This window comes from Muntiacus reevesi, chromosome 11 (assembly GCF_963930625.1).
Source record: "Muntiacus reevesi chromosome 11, mMunRee1.1, whole genome shotgun sequence".
Classification (NCBI taxonomy): Eukaryota; Metazoa; Chordata; class Mammalia; order Artiodactyla; family Cervidae; genus Muntiacus; species Muntiacus reevesi.
Window position 1 is genome coordinate 2,209,994 of NC_089259.1, and position 13,612 is coordinate 2,223,605.

At 39.4% G+C, this 13,612-nt stretch overlaps 1 protein-coding gene across 5 annotated transcripts in view; it reads left to right on the top strand.

The window, feature by feature from the left end:
- DIAPH3 (diaphanous related formin 3) overlaps positions 1-13,612 on the top strand; it is a 530,180-nt gene that overhangs the window by 292,986 nt on the left and 223,582 nt on the right. The gene's annotated exons all lie outside the window — the stretch shown is intronic.

Sequence of the window (13,612 nt, forward strand, 5' to 3'; positions counted from 1 at the left end):
CCCTTGCTTATGCCTCCTCTTGGTAGCAATGCCTTGCAAACTTTTCTCCTCTCCCATAGCCATCTTTTCACTCTTCTTTCCTTGTTTTCTTAGCCTGCTATGTTCAGTGAAGATCCCTAGCAAGTATTAAGATGGGATTCATAATACATGTGTTAAAGACTGCACATTTATACAGTGCTTACTTACTCTTGTGTAAAACGCTTGTCCTCATCATCTCATTTTATGTATATGATTAATATTTATCTGGGATATGTGGGATTCATATTTTTCATAGGTAAGCCATTAAGCATGCTTAACTATCTCAGTGAACCTGTATACCAAAGTTACGGCAGCATAGTTAAGAGAGAACGGCTGGCTGGATTAAGGAAGGGCAGTTACTCACTTGGAGAGGAGCAGGACTTTGAGCTGGATCTGGAAGGATGAATGGATATTCCCTGAGAGGAAAAAGCATTCTAAAAAAGCATCAACAGTTGATATAAAGGGTTATATCATGGCATGTGTGAGTATGCCAAGTGGTCAGTTGTTGTTGAAGGGGCTTCACTGGTAGCTCATATGGTAAAGAATATGCCTGCAGTGCGGGAGATTTGGAGTCAATCCCTGGACCAGGAACATCCCCTGAAGAACAAAATGGCAACCTATGCCAGTATACTTGCCTGGAGAATTCCATAGACAGAGGAGCCTGGTGGACTACAGTCCATGGGGTTGCAAAGAGTCAAGCATGACTGAGCAACTCACACTTTCCCTTTTGGATGGAGGAGGAGTGGAGAAAATAGAAATGAAATAGTAAGTTGGTCTCGATGGTGAAGAGCTTAGGTGTCATGCTGTATGGTAAAGGCTTTATGAAGGCATGTTAGTTCTGTAGGTCAAGTGACATTATCATCTGTCTTCCAGGAAGATAATTCTAGCAACAGTATGGAAGAAAGGCAGACTGCACCTTCCAGTATTGTCACCATTAGCCACATACGACTTTTCAAATTTCAATCAATTACTATTTAAACAAACTTAAAAATTTAATTCCTCAGTCTCACTTAGCATGTTTCAAGTGAGTCAGTGTCCATACATGCAGACAGCATAAATACAGCACGTCTCCATCACTGTTCTATTGGACAGCCTTGGGTTGGGGGTCACAGTGGGGAGAGACTCGGTGGTTGGCTGACCTGTGTCACGTAACGTAGGAGGGCACCAGGGGAAATGGAGCTGAGAGGATAGCTGGGGATGGAAAAGGAAAGAGGGAGGAGTCAAAGATGATTCCTTGTGCTGATGTGTTGCTCAAAAGAGAGATGAGTTCAGGCTGATTTTGGTGTTTCCTATCCCTGGTTTCTAGAAGGCAACCCACTCCTGTATTCCTGGCTGGAAAATCCCTTGGAGAGAGGAGCCTGGTGGACTACGGTCCATGGAGCTGCAAAAGAGTCAGACGTGACTCAGTGACTAAACCACAAACAACAGTCTCTATTAACTCAGTGTCTTAAAAGGCATCTGACTGAAGCTGCCTTCTTTATATATTTTACATATATTTGAGGGTCAACTATGAAATGGTCACTGTGCTCTGAGATGATGGAGGTCTGACTAAGGTAGTTGCAGAGGGGTAGAGGGGATGGAGAGAAGAGTCTACGTTTAAGGAACATCTAGGAATTGGGAGGGCATGGTGATTATGAGTTTGGAGGCTGAAGGGCAAGGAGGCAAGCAAGACTGCCAGTTCAAACTTCCCCTGAGAAGGGAAGCCAAGGAAGAGAAACAGGGCCGGGAGTGAGACAGCGGAGAAGTTAAGTCCACACGTGGAAGCCTACTGGAGTTTGCTTCATACTGCTGAGCATCTGTTCTGGCTTCAGATTGTGTGTGTATCTCAGAACGAGGACCAGCTCACAAGAAGCTGACCACATATCTTCCCTCATGCTTTCCTTCAAAGAGAGGTGGAGACAAGAGGTTAGGTCTGATTGATGAAGTGGAATTGCCTCTTATAGTATTTGGTCCATAGTAAATGCTGAATAAATAGCTTTTGAATGGATAGCAGTGCACAATGCAGTACATTCAATGTTGTGTAAAGACAGTGTTATTATGTAGTTAAAAATAGATATCCTCTCATATTGATACACAGTTGCTGATGCATAATGATTTAAAACCCTTTGCAAATACAGTGCCTGCTGCTAGTATTTTACTATAGTTAAGCTATATACCTGTTAATCTGTCTCTAGATAATAGGGCTGACTATATTTTCAGTCAACGATACTGGGTATTTTGATCATCCCTGTTAGGAGCCTTCTGTTGTACAAGAAACAAAATAAATACTGCAACGTCATATTTTTTATTAGCCCACATGTCAAGTTGAAGGCATATATTGAACAAGATGATATCTCATCATGTTTGTTATCAGAAGTAGCAGCTTGATCTTTGACAATTGTGATTGAATTTTCACACTGAGCATGAAGCATTTGCTTTGATGATAAGCCCCATACAAGGAATTCCATATTTATTTGACAGTAGAAAGACAGGGTAATATTTTAATCTGTTCAAACATGCTGGGTAATTATATGCCATTTAATATTCTATATCCAAAGTGTTTACTTTTAAGTGTGCTTTATAAATTTAGCTTAAGTGTCTGGAAAGTTAAATTGTTAACTTTGCATTGTTTAGAGATAAATACATGAATAGTGAATTCTATATGCATTGTATTTTGGTTTTAGGGACTATATTATCTTTGTTTATATCTGTGATTGAAATGACTAACTATAATAAACTGTCTTATAATTTATATTATAATGATAAGCTATATTATAATAAAACTATAACATCACCGACTCAATGGACATGAATTTGAGCAATCTCGAAGAGATGGTGATGGACAGGAAAGCCTGGAATGCTGCAGTTTATGGGGTCACAAAGAGTTGGACACAACTGAGCAACTGAACTGAAGTATAATAAATGAGTTCAGAAAGAAAAGATTTTACTTTCTTTTACCCAAAGATTTGATAGGGTCTGTGATAAATATAAAAGTAAAATTTGAGACATAATACATTCTAGTCTAGTTATTTTAAGATGTAAACGTAAATTAAAGTAGATGGTAGGCTTGAGGCTTTCTGATGGAAAAAGTGAAGTGCAGAACATGGTCATGAGACTTTGTGAACTAAATATTTTAATTTCTCTTATTAGCCAAGGCTGCAATTCATGCGAAATTTTGCCTGCATGTTATTATAAATGGAAAATAGGATGTTGAACAGTGTTCTTTTAAATAGCAAGTGAAAAAAAGATCTTTCTTTTGGAACCATCTTTGCCCCCATCACCTACTCCCCTCCCTTGCAGACGCGCATTCAGAGCCCGTTTCGGGTGACACTCTCGGGGCACCTCATGGTAAGATGCTGCCGTTGCTGTCTGGTTACAGTCATCGCTGACTCTGAGACCCATGGGCTGCAGCCTGCCACACTCCTCTGTCCAGGGACTTTTCCGAGCAAGAGTACTGCAGGTCCCGAATGCAATATGACAATCTCAAACTGCCTACTACCCAAATTCAGCTAAAGTTTAGTAATATCTTAGGGGGATTTTACGAATGACAAGCACTCTATCCATTCTTCTATATAGTCTGATGTTTATCCTTTTAAAAAGCTGAGCCATCAGAAAGGAAGGCGCTTATACCATTTTGCTTAAACTAGGGATAGCATTACTATAACTGAAAAGTCCAGGTGTATCATTTGATAATAAGCAGTTTGAGATTACATTCTTTTATCCGGACCTGCTCTTGACTAAATGCAAATTTGTATCCTTAGAAATCCAATCAACAATCAGGTAGGTGCTTGTCTGACCAAAATGCCCACCTAAAAAAATGTATGTTGTTGGTGCTAAAATTAGTAATTTTAGAGAACCTATGTGGAGCCAGGTAAGTCAGTATTCTAGAAAAAGGGGGTTGACTCAGCCATCAAACTCTACACCATATTAAATATATGAGGTGATTTTAACTTGTTTTTAAAAAGATGTTGTCAGTTCAGAAACAGTGATTATCACATGCTTATATATTTTACTGATGTCTGCAAAAATGTGTGATTTCTAAATAACAAATCATCCCAATCAGTACTATTGAATGATGGAGGTATTGCTCTAGGTAGCTAAATAAACTGACTACCTGTATTGGGATACTGTACAATCAGTACAATTGAATGATGGAGCTATTTGTTCTAGGTAGCAAAATAAACTGACTACCTGTACTGGGATAGTAAATATTAAGTTTTGGAAGAGTTTACTGATTATAACAAGTTATATCAGTTTATGCAGTGTTAGTTGGAGGGGAAGGAGTGCAGAAAAAAGTCACTTTTGATTTATCTATAAATTTATCCATATTATCACTTACAGGAAATTTTCTTTTGTCAGTGGCAGTAGAATGTTCAATTAATTCATTTCAAAGGTGAAGCTATCAAAGCGTACGTAGTAATGGGACTGTTGGTACTGGGAGTTAGATATTAAATGCAGCGGTGGCAGGCCAGTTTGATTTTTGTCTGTTATCTTTTCAAGTGCATGAAATTCTTATTTGGTCTGTATGTTTCTTTTATAAGTATAGGCTAACCAAAAGTCAGATATTTTCACCAAAGCTGTGATGGGGAGGAGTTTTAGAAATGTGTTTAGTCTCCTCATTCTTTGGTGCCTTTGCCTGCTGTCGTGAGTGATCTCTTGAAGCTGTGCGCAGCTCTCCTTCAGGGCTTCAGTTCTCACCCCACAGCGCCCTTTACAAGTAGCGATGTGTCAGCCTCGCGTTGGATCAGGTACTTCAGCATATGTGGGTGTGAATCCTGATGAGTGGCACCTTCAGTAAGATCCCACAGGTGATCTTTAAGGTTCAGATCGAACTGAGAATTGTTTTATCTGTCGTCTACCCTACTTACTTACCCCAGAATGGACAATCCCTGATAGGTAGCCTGGAACCAACTAACCAACAAACACGCAAAAGCTAAACCTAACCAATATGAGAGCAAAACAAAAATGAAACAACTCTGCTTCCTCACTTAAGGATGAGTGGTGAAAATACTCCCCAAAGCTGCTGCTTTTCTTTGTTGCCACGCCGAACGCTATTCTGAAAGTGAAGAAAATGAGTGAAAGGAGTATGAAGCTCAGTGACATGGTGGAACTGAGGAAAGTTGATGGTCAGTGTCCTGAGTTATTTTTCAGGCCTTGATCTTAGACAGCAGAGTTTCAGTGATTATGAAGAGCAGGAAGCAAATCCCTCCACCTGTCACATGTGGTTTATATTCTGCAAGCTTGTCACAGTCACACAGGTTACCACTCGTGATGTTTTTTGGTGAAATCTTAATTCTTGTATATATTACCTTTTCCTTTACTATGTGAAGTTATTTTTAAGAAAGACCTTTGTCAAACAAATCCATTGTTCCAACAGCATTCAATTTTTCAGAAGGATTTTGGAAGAATTTTTATTTGCTATCAGATTGGAAAGCCACCCCAGTAAGTTTTGGCACCCTTTGAAAATAAAGCAGTTTCTGGCCAAAGACTTGAAGATAACAAATGCCACACATCCAGCCAATTAAGTCTGTGAAAAATCTGACTTCCAAAGCAGTGTGAAACTACTTAGACTGCTAAACTCTATCGGACTCATTCATTAACATATTTAATCTATAGCATTTTCCAAGAAATAATTAATTAGCTTTACTAAATGGTGTTTCTGATAAATTATTCATATTACCTTTGTTTTCTCGGTTGCTATTAAAATTAGAATTACCCCTTTATTAGAATTATAAAACCCAGGTGGCTATGTTCATGAAGAGTCAGTGTACTGTTCATGTGCTGTCCTCTCACCGCTCTGAAAACCAGAATTCCTGATCTGTCAAACTCCCTGTCCCTGAAGCTGACAGCCTCAGATTCCTTCTTAACACTGTGCTTAGAGATTAAAACAAAACTTAATGACCCACATAATCACAATGGTGTGATCACTCAGCTAGAGCCAGACATTCTGGAGTGTGAACTCAAGAGGGCCTTAGGAAGCATCACTATGAACAAAGCTAATGGAGGTGATGGGATTCCAGCTGAGCTATTTCAAATCCTAAAAGATGATGCCATGAAAGTGCTGCCCTCAGTATGCCAGCAAATTTGGAAAACTCAGCAGTGGCCACAGGACTGGAAGACGTTAGTTTTCATTCATATCCCAAAGAAAGGCTTTGGCGTAGTCAATAAAGCAGAAATAGATGTTTTTCTGGAACTCTCTTGCTTTTTTGATGATCCAGCAGATATTGGCAATTTGATCTCTGGTTTCTCTGCCTTTTCTAAAACCAGCTTGAACATCTGGAAGTTCTCGGTTCATGTATTGTTGAAGCCTAGCTTGGAGAATTTTGAGTATTACCTTACTAGCATGTGAGATGAGTGCAATTGTTCGGTAGTTTGAGCATTCTTTGGAATTGCCTTTCTTAGGGATTGGAATGAAAACTGACCTTTTCCAGTCCTGTGGCCACTGCTGAGTTTTCCAAATTTGCTGGCATATTGAGTGCAGCACTTTCACAGCATCATCTTTCAGGATTTGAAATAGCTCAACTGGAATTCCATCACCTCCACTAGCTTTGTTCGTAGTGATGCTTCCTAAGGTCCACCTGACTTCACATTCCAGAATGTCTTGCTCTAGGTGAATGATCACACCATCGTGATTATCTGGGTCATGAAGATCTTTTTTGTACAGTTCTTCTGTGTATTCTTGCCACCTCTTCTTAATATCTTCTGCTTCTGTTAGGTCCATACCATTTCTGTCTTTTATTGAGCCCATTTTTGCATGAGTTGTTCCCTTGGTATCTCTAATTTTCTTGAAGAGAGGTCTAGTCTTTTTCATTCTGTTGTTTTCCTCTATTTCTTTGCATTGATCGCTGAGGAAGGCTTTCTTATCTCCCCTGGCTATTGTTTGGAACTCTGCATTCAAATGGGAATATCTTTCCTTTCCTCCTTTGCTTTTTGCTTCTCTTCTTTTCACAGCTCTTTGTAAGCCCTCCTCAGACAACCATTTTGCCTTTTTGCATTTCTTTTCCATGGGGATGGTCTTGATCCCTGTCTCCTGTACAGTGTCACAAACCTCCGTCCATATTTCATCAGGCTCAGTGTCTATCAGATCTAGTCCCTTAAATCTATTTCCCACTTCCACTGTATAGTCATAAGGGATTTGATTTAGGTCATACCTGAATGGTCTAGTGGTTTTCCCTACTTTCTTCAGTTTAAGTCTGAATTTGGCAATAAGGAGTTCATGGTCTGAGCCACAGTCAGCTCCCGGTCTTGTTTTTGCTGACTGTGTAGAGCTTCTCCATCTTTGGCTGCAAAGAATGTAATCAGTCTGATTCACAAGGAAGTGGGTTCAGATAAATCTTGGCTCTGTCGCGTAGTAGCTGTGTGTCCTGGGGTGTGCTGCCTGATGTTCCCAGTCTCTTTTGCTCTCATAGTGAGTATAGTACCAGCTGCTTCCTCGTGGGGATGTTGTGTGTTGTAAGCACTCACCGGCATTACAGTGTTGGGCTAGTCCTGTCTCCTGGTAAGTGCCACACAAACAGGAGTGGCTGCTGCTGTCCTCGGCGTTCACATTGTTCGCAAGGGAGGGTCTCCGAGAACGTCTGTGGGGTCATTACAGACCCTTACAAGGTTTTCCTTTTCCTGGTGTTCAGCAGTGTCTACAGCATGTAGAGAGTCAGTGCCATCTTGATAATGTAATTAGAGTACGGGAACATAAAAAATGAGGAACAGTTGCAAATCTGACACTGTTCTTAAGATAGAAGTTTCATTATTCAGAGTATAAGGGATTGTAGTTCTTTGGATTCTGAAAATTACTAAGAAGATGCTTTTATTTTGAGTATTTTCTTCCTTGTGACTAATACAATGGAATATTCTTTAAATGTCATCCAAATATGTGCTGAATACCTTAAAAATATTCCTAAACCTTGTACTGTAGCTACAAAGGAGTTCTGTCCCAACTGACAACCAGGCCATGATTTATTACAGGATCTCCTTTTAACATTATTTTGTTTGGAATGAACAGAGCGGTTGAAGAAACTCCATCCATCTTTTTGTTTATTTGACATCTACAGCACATTAAATGTACCTTAAAGCAGCAATATATAAATAAGAAATTCTCCTTAACAGTAATAATTACTCATCAGTAAGATAATTTCTTGACAGTGATACCAAAGGAATCCTGTCAAGCAATGTTAGTGACAATTTAGATAAAGCATATTTCTTAAACTTAAGAATAACGTTTTAAAGCAGACATTTTAGCTTCAGTTTCTTTCCAAGGGAAAGACTATGCTCAGGTTGTGTTTTTCTCTTTAACAAAATTAGCATCATCTCTCAAGCTTTCCTTGTTCTCATTCAATTGCTGATTATGTATGTTGGATAATTAGTAAAAATAGAGTGTCCCCTGTTTGTTTTTAATGTTTATCAAAAGGTAAAAAAAATATTGATCATGTAAGTGAAGACTGTGATAAATGTGTTTTGTTGTGCTTTCATACATTTTCACGAGCTTTCTGGAAGGATTTTTTTTTTTTTTAAGTGATTTGGGGAAAGGAAGCAAGGGACTAGAGTAATTGAGGCAGTAAGAATACCTTCTCAGCATTGTGCAGTTTTTCCTGAGAATGTTAGGAACTGAATGAAGAATCTCTGTCCTGGAATTTAGAGCATCTGGAGTGATGGACAAGGAGGTCTGGCGTGCTGTGATTCATGTGGTCGCAAAGAGTTGGAACCGACTGAGTGACTGAACTGAACTGAGTAGTTTATTAGTACTGTAGTTTATAACTTCATGCATTGTGAACAAATTGTCACTCTCTATGTTTCTTACCTTCTTATTTTTTATTAGGTATATTTTCAAATCTGTTTTGGGATTTGAGTATTTTTTTAAGTCTCTTAATTGTTAAATATAGATTTTGGAAAAATGGAAGACTTTTACTTATTTATTATTCAGTGAGTATATTTTCAAATGATAGACGGTGACCTGTATGTGAGTTGCTAACCTGCTGATGTCAGCAATACAGCCAGGATAGACCCTCCTCCCTCAGTTAGTGTGCAGCTTTATGATTGTCTCTAAGTATCTGAATCTCTGTTTGGCCTACATCCTTAACATTTATTAAATTTGTGGATGCCATAACCTATAGTATGTACCAGAATTCTCATTCTGAAATCTTATCACTCTTGAGGAAAGATTAAAATGATCCAGTTGCTTATTGTTGGATCATAGACATTTCTTGATATATTTCATTCCTCGAAATAGGTGGCCATTTAATTACATCACAAACAGAACTTGAAAGCTCTTTGCAGGCGCTTGTCTAATCAGCATTCCACACAGACCATGTATCTGGATTCACATGAATGGAGCATGAGGAAGGCAGTACACTGGTGACAGTCAAGAGCTGGAAGGTCATAGAAGGAGTAGTATTCTCCAGCCATTGCTTTAAAGAGGAAGGTGGGGAAATAGAAGAATTCAGTATTGTTGTTGTTGTTCAGTTGGTAAGTCGTGTCCGACTCTTTGTGACCCTATCACACACCAGGCTTCTCTGTCCATCACTGTCTCCCTGAGTTTGCTCAAACTCAGTGTCCGTACAGTTGGTGATACCATCCAACCATCTCATCCTCTGTCGTCCCCTTCTCCTCCTGCCTTCAGTCTTTCCCAGCATCAGGGTCTTCTCCAATGAGTCAACTCTTCACACCAGGTGGCCAAAGTATAGGAGTTTCAGCTTCAACATCAGTCCTTCCAGTGAATATTCATGGATGATTTCCTTTAGGATGCACTATTTTGATCTCCTTGCTGTCCAAGGGATCTCAAGAGTCTTTTCCGACACACAGTTCAAAAGCATCAATTCTTCAGCGCTCAGTTTTCTTTATGGTCCAACTCTTACATCCATACATGACTACTGGAAAAACGATAGCTTTGAATATATGGACCTTTGTTGGCAAAGGTATTAAAAATGTCTCTGCTTTTTAGTACTCTGTCTAGGTTTGTCATAGCTATTCTTCCAAGGAAAAGCGTATTTTAATTTCATGGCTGCAGTCACTGTCCGTATTTATTTTGGAACCCTAGAAAATGAAATCTGACACTGTTTCCACATTTTCCCGATCTGTTTGCAAAGACATGATAGAACCAGATGCCATAAATCATATTTTTTGAATATTGAGTTTTAAGCCAGCATTTTCACCTTCATTCTCCTGGCAAACATGATTCCAACATGTGATTCATCCAGCCCGGCCATTCACATGATGTTCTCTCTGTAGAAGTTAAACAAGCAGGGTGACATTACAGCCTTGATGTTCTCCTTTCCCAATTTTAAACCAGTCCATTGTTCCATATCTGCTTCTCGAGGTTGCTTCTTGTCCTGCATACAGGATCCTCAGGAGGCAGGTAAGGTGGTCTAGTATTCCCATGTCTTTAAGCGTATTCCACAGTTTGTTGTGGTCCACACAGTTAAAGGCTTTAGCATAGTCAATGAAGCGGAAGTAGACTTTTTTGTATTCCCTTCCTTTTTCGATGATCCAGCGTATGTTGGCACTCTGATCTCTGATTCCTCTGCCTTTTCTAAATCCAGCTTGTACATCTGGAAGTTCTCTGTTCACGTCCTCTGAAGCCTAGCTTGAAGTATTTTGAACATAATCTTGCTTGCGTGTGAAATGAGTGCAATTTTGCGGTAGGTTGAACATTCTTTGGCATTGCCTTTCTTTGGGATTGGAATGAATACTGACCTCTTCCAGTCCTGTGGCCACTGCTGAGTTTTCCAAATTTGCTGACATATTGAGTGCAGCACTTTCACAGCATCATCTTTCAGGATTTGAAATAGCTCAACTGGAATCCCGTTATCTCCACTAGCTTTGTTCGTAGTAATTTTTCCTAAGGTCCACTTGAGTTTACACTCCAGGATGTCTGGCTCCAGGTGAGTAACCACATCGTTGTGGTTAACTGGGTCATTAAGAGCTATTTTGTATAGTTCTTCTCTGTATTCTTGCCACCTTTTCTTAAACTCCTCTGCTTCTTTTAGGTCCTTGCCATTTTTGTCCTTTATTGTACCTATCTTTGTATAAAATGTTCCCTTGGTATCTCCAATTTCCTTAAAGAGATCTCTAGTCTTTCCCATTCTTTTGTTTCCCTCTATTTCTTTGCATTCTTCACTTAAGAAGGTTTTCTTACTTGTCCTTTCTATTCTCTGGAACTCTGCATTCAGATGGTTATATCTTTTTCTTTCTTCTTTGGTTTCACTTCTCTTCTTTTCTCAGCCATCTGTAAGGCCTCTTTAGACAACCTGTTTGCCTTCTTCCATTTCTTTTTCTTGAGGATGGTTTTGGTCATCACCTCTTGTACAATGCTACAAACCTCCGTCCATAGTTCTTCAGCCACTCTCTAACAGATGTAGTCCCTTGAATCTATTTGTCACTTCCACTGTATAGTCATAAGGGATTTGATTTAGGTCATACCTGAATGGTCCAGTGGTTTTCCCTACTTTCTTCAATTTAAGTCTGAATTTGGCAATAAGGAGTTTATGATCTGAGCCACCGTCAGCTCCCGGTCTTGTTTTTGCTGACAGTGTAGAGCTTCTACATCTTCAACTGCAAAGGATATAATCAGCCTGATTTTGGTATTGACTATCTGGGGATGTCCATGTGTAGAGTAATCTTTTCTGTTGTTGGAAGAGGGTGTTTGCCATTACCAGTGCGTTCTCTTGACAAAACTCTCTTAGCCTTTGCCCTGCTTCATTCGGTACTCCACAGCCAAATTTGCCTTTTACTCCAGGTGTTTCTTGACTTCCTACATTTGCATTCCCATCCCCTATGAGGAAAAGGACAATTTATATTTGGTGTTACTTCTAGGAGGTCTTTGTTTTTAGGTCATCATAGAATCATTCAAGTGTAGCTTCTTCAGCATTAGAGATTGGAAAGAAACTTGATTTACTGTGATATTTAGCGGTTTGCCTTGGAAACAAACTGAGATCATTCTGTCATTTTTGAAATTGCACCCAAGTACTGCATTTTGTACTTGGTTTTTGGCTGTGAGGGCTACTCCATTTCTTCTAAGGGATTATTGCCCACAGTAGCTGATGTAATAATGGTCAGCGTTCACTCTTGCCATCTGTTTTGCGACATCCAATTTACCTTGTTTCATGGACCTAACATTCCAGGTCCTATGCAGTATTGTTCTTGCAGCATCAGACTTTAGTTTTACCACCAGATACAACCACAGTGGGTGTCATTTCCACTGTGGCTCAGTCCCTTCATTCTTTCTATAGGTATCTCTCCACTCTCACCCAGTAAATAATACTGGGCACCTACCGACTTGGGGAGTTCATCTTTCAGTGTCGTGTCTTTCTGCCTTTTCATACTGTTCCGGGAGTTCTTGAGGCAAGAATACTGACGTGGTTTTCCATTGCCTTCTCCCGTGGGCCACGTTTTATCAGAACTCTCCACCAGAACCCTCCACTTCTCCAGTGAACCAAAAACAAAAACAAATGACAGTTTTTATACTAAGTCTTTGTTGTAGTGGGGAAAACTGTTACATTTGTGAGAGTTTGATACTTTAACTCCAGCCTTATCCATTAAAAATAATATTATGAATGAAATTGTAGAGCTGAAAGGTAACTTTTATAAGTTATATTAACATTCTTAGTTTATAAGAAAGCTGAGATTGAAAGATTCTGACTCAAGCATGCAAAAATAATTTCTGAACTGAGATTGCAAATAGGGTTCTTTGTATTTTTTAAGACAGATTTTGCAGTATCTACTAACTCTTAAGTCTATTAAAATGTATATTTAGTATTTTTAAATTGGAAGATAAATTTAGAATTTCCTTTTCCTGTCCAGTTCCACATTCTCATTTTACTTGTATGCATCTGAGGTCTGATATCTTGCCCAAGACAACGTCACTAGTTGAAGGCCAGTCTTAGTGTTATTTTTTAGCAGGTCATTCACACATGTTAGTGGCCATGGGTCAAGTTAGTGATCAGAGTCATTTTTTTTAGGAACAATATTTCAAAACAGATGGATGTTTTCTTTTATAAAGGCATCAAACAGCAGACTCTGTTCGTATCAGTCAGTTTTTAAAGTGCCAGGAACCATGCTTTTGGTTTGCATGTTGAAGAGGCCTGTGTAGCATTTGAACCTATTGTAGGAGTAATCATGTGAATGCCAGGCTTCTATATTTGAGTAGCTCTATATTTCCAGGGGCAAGATAGTTTTTGCATCAGTATATTGTGTGTGTTAGTGTGTGTGATGACCCAGAATATCTCTTTTTGCCACAATTGGGTAGTAACTTTCATTTGATATTTTTGTGATAGTGATAAAATATTTATTGACATAGAATTTGAAAAAATGCATATAGATATATGTACATATCTGTGTGTGTATGCATACATATATACGTGTAATATTGTTGTTCAGTCACTCCATCGTGTTCAGCTCTTTGAGACCCTGTGGACTACAACACACCTGCCTTCCCTGTCCTTCACTCTTTCCTGGAATTTGCTCAAACTCATGTCCATTGTGGGCTTCCCTGGGGTCTCAGATTGTAAAGAATCCTCCTCCGATGCAGGAGACCTGGGTTTGATTCTGGATTGGGAAGATCCCCTGGAGCAGGGATTGGCGAGCTGTTCCAGTGTTCTTGCCTGGAGAATTCCATGGACAGAGG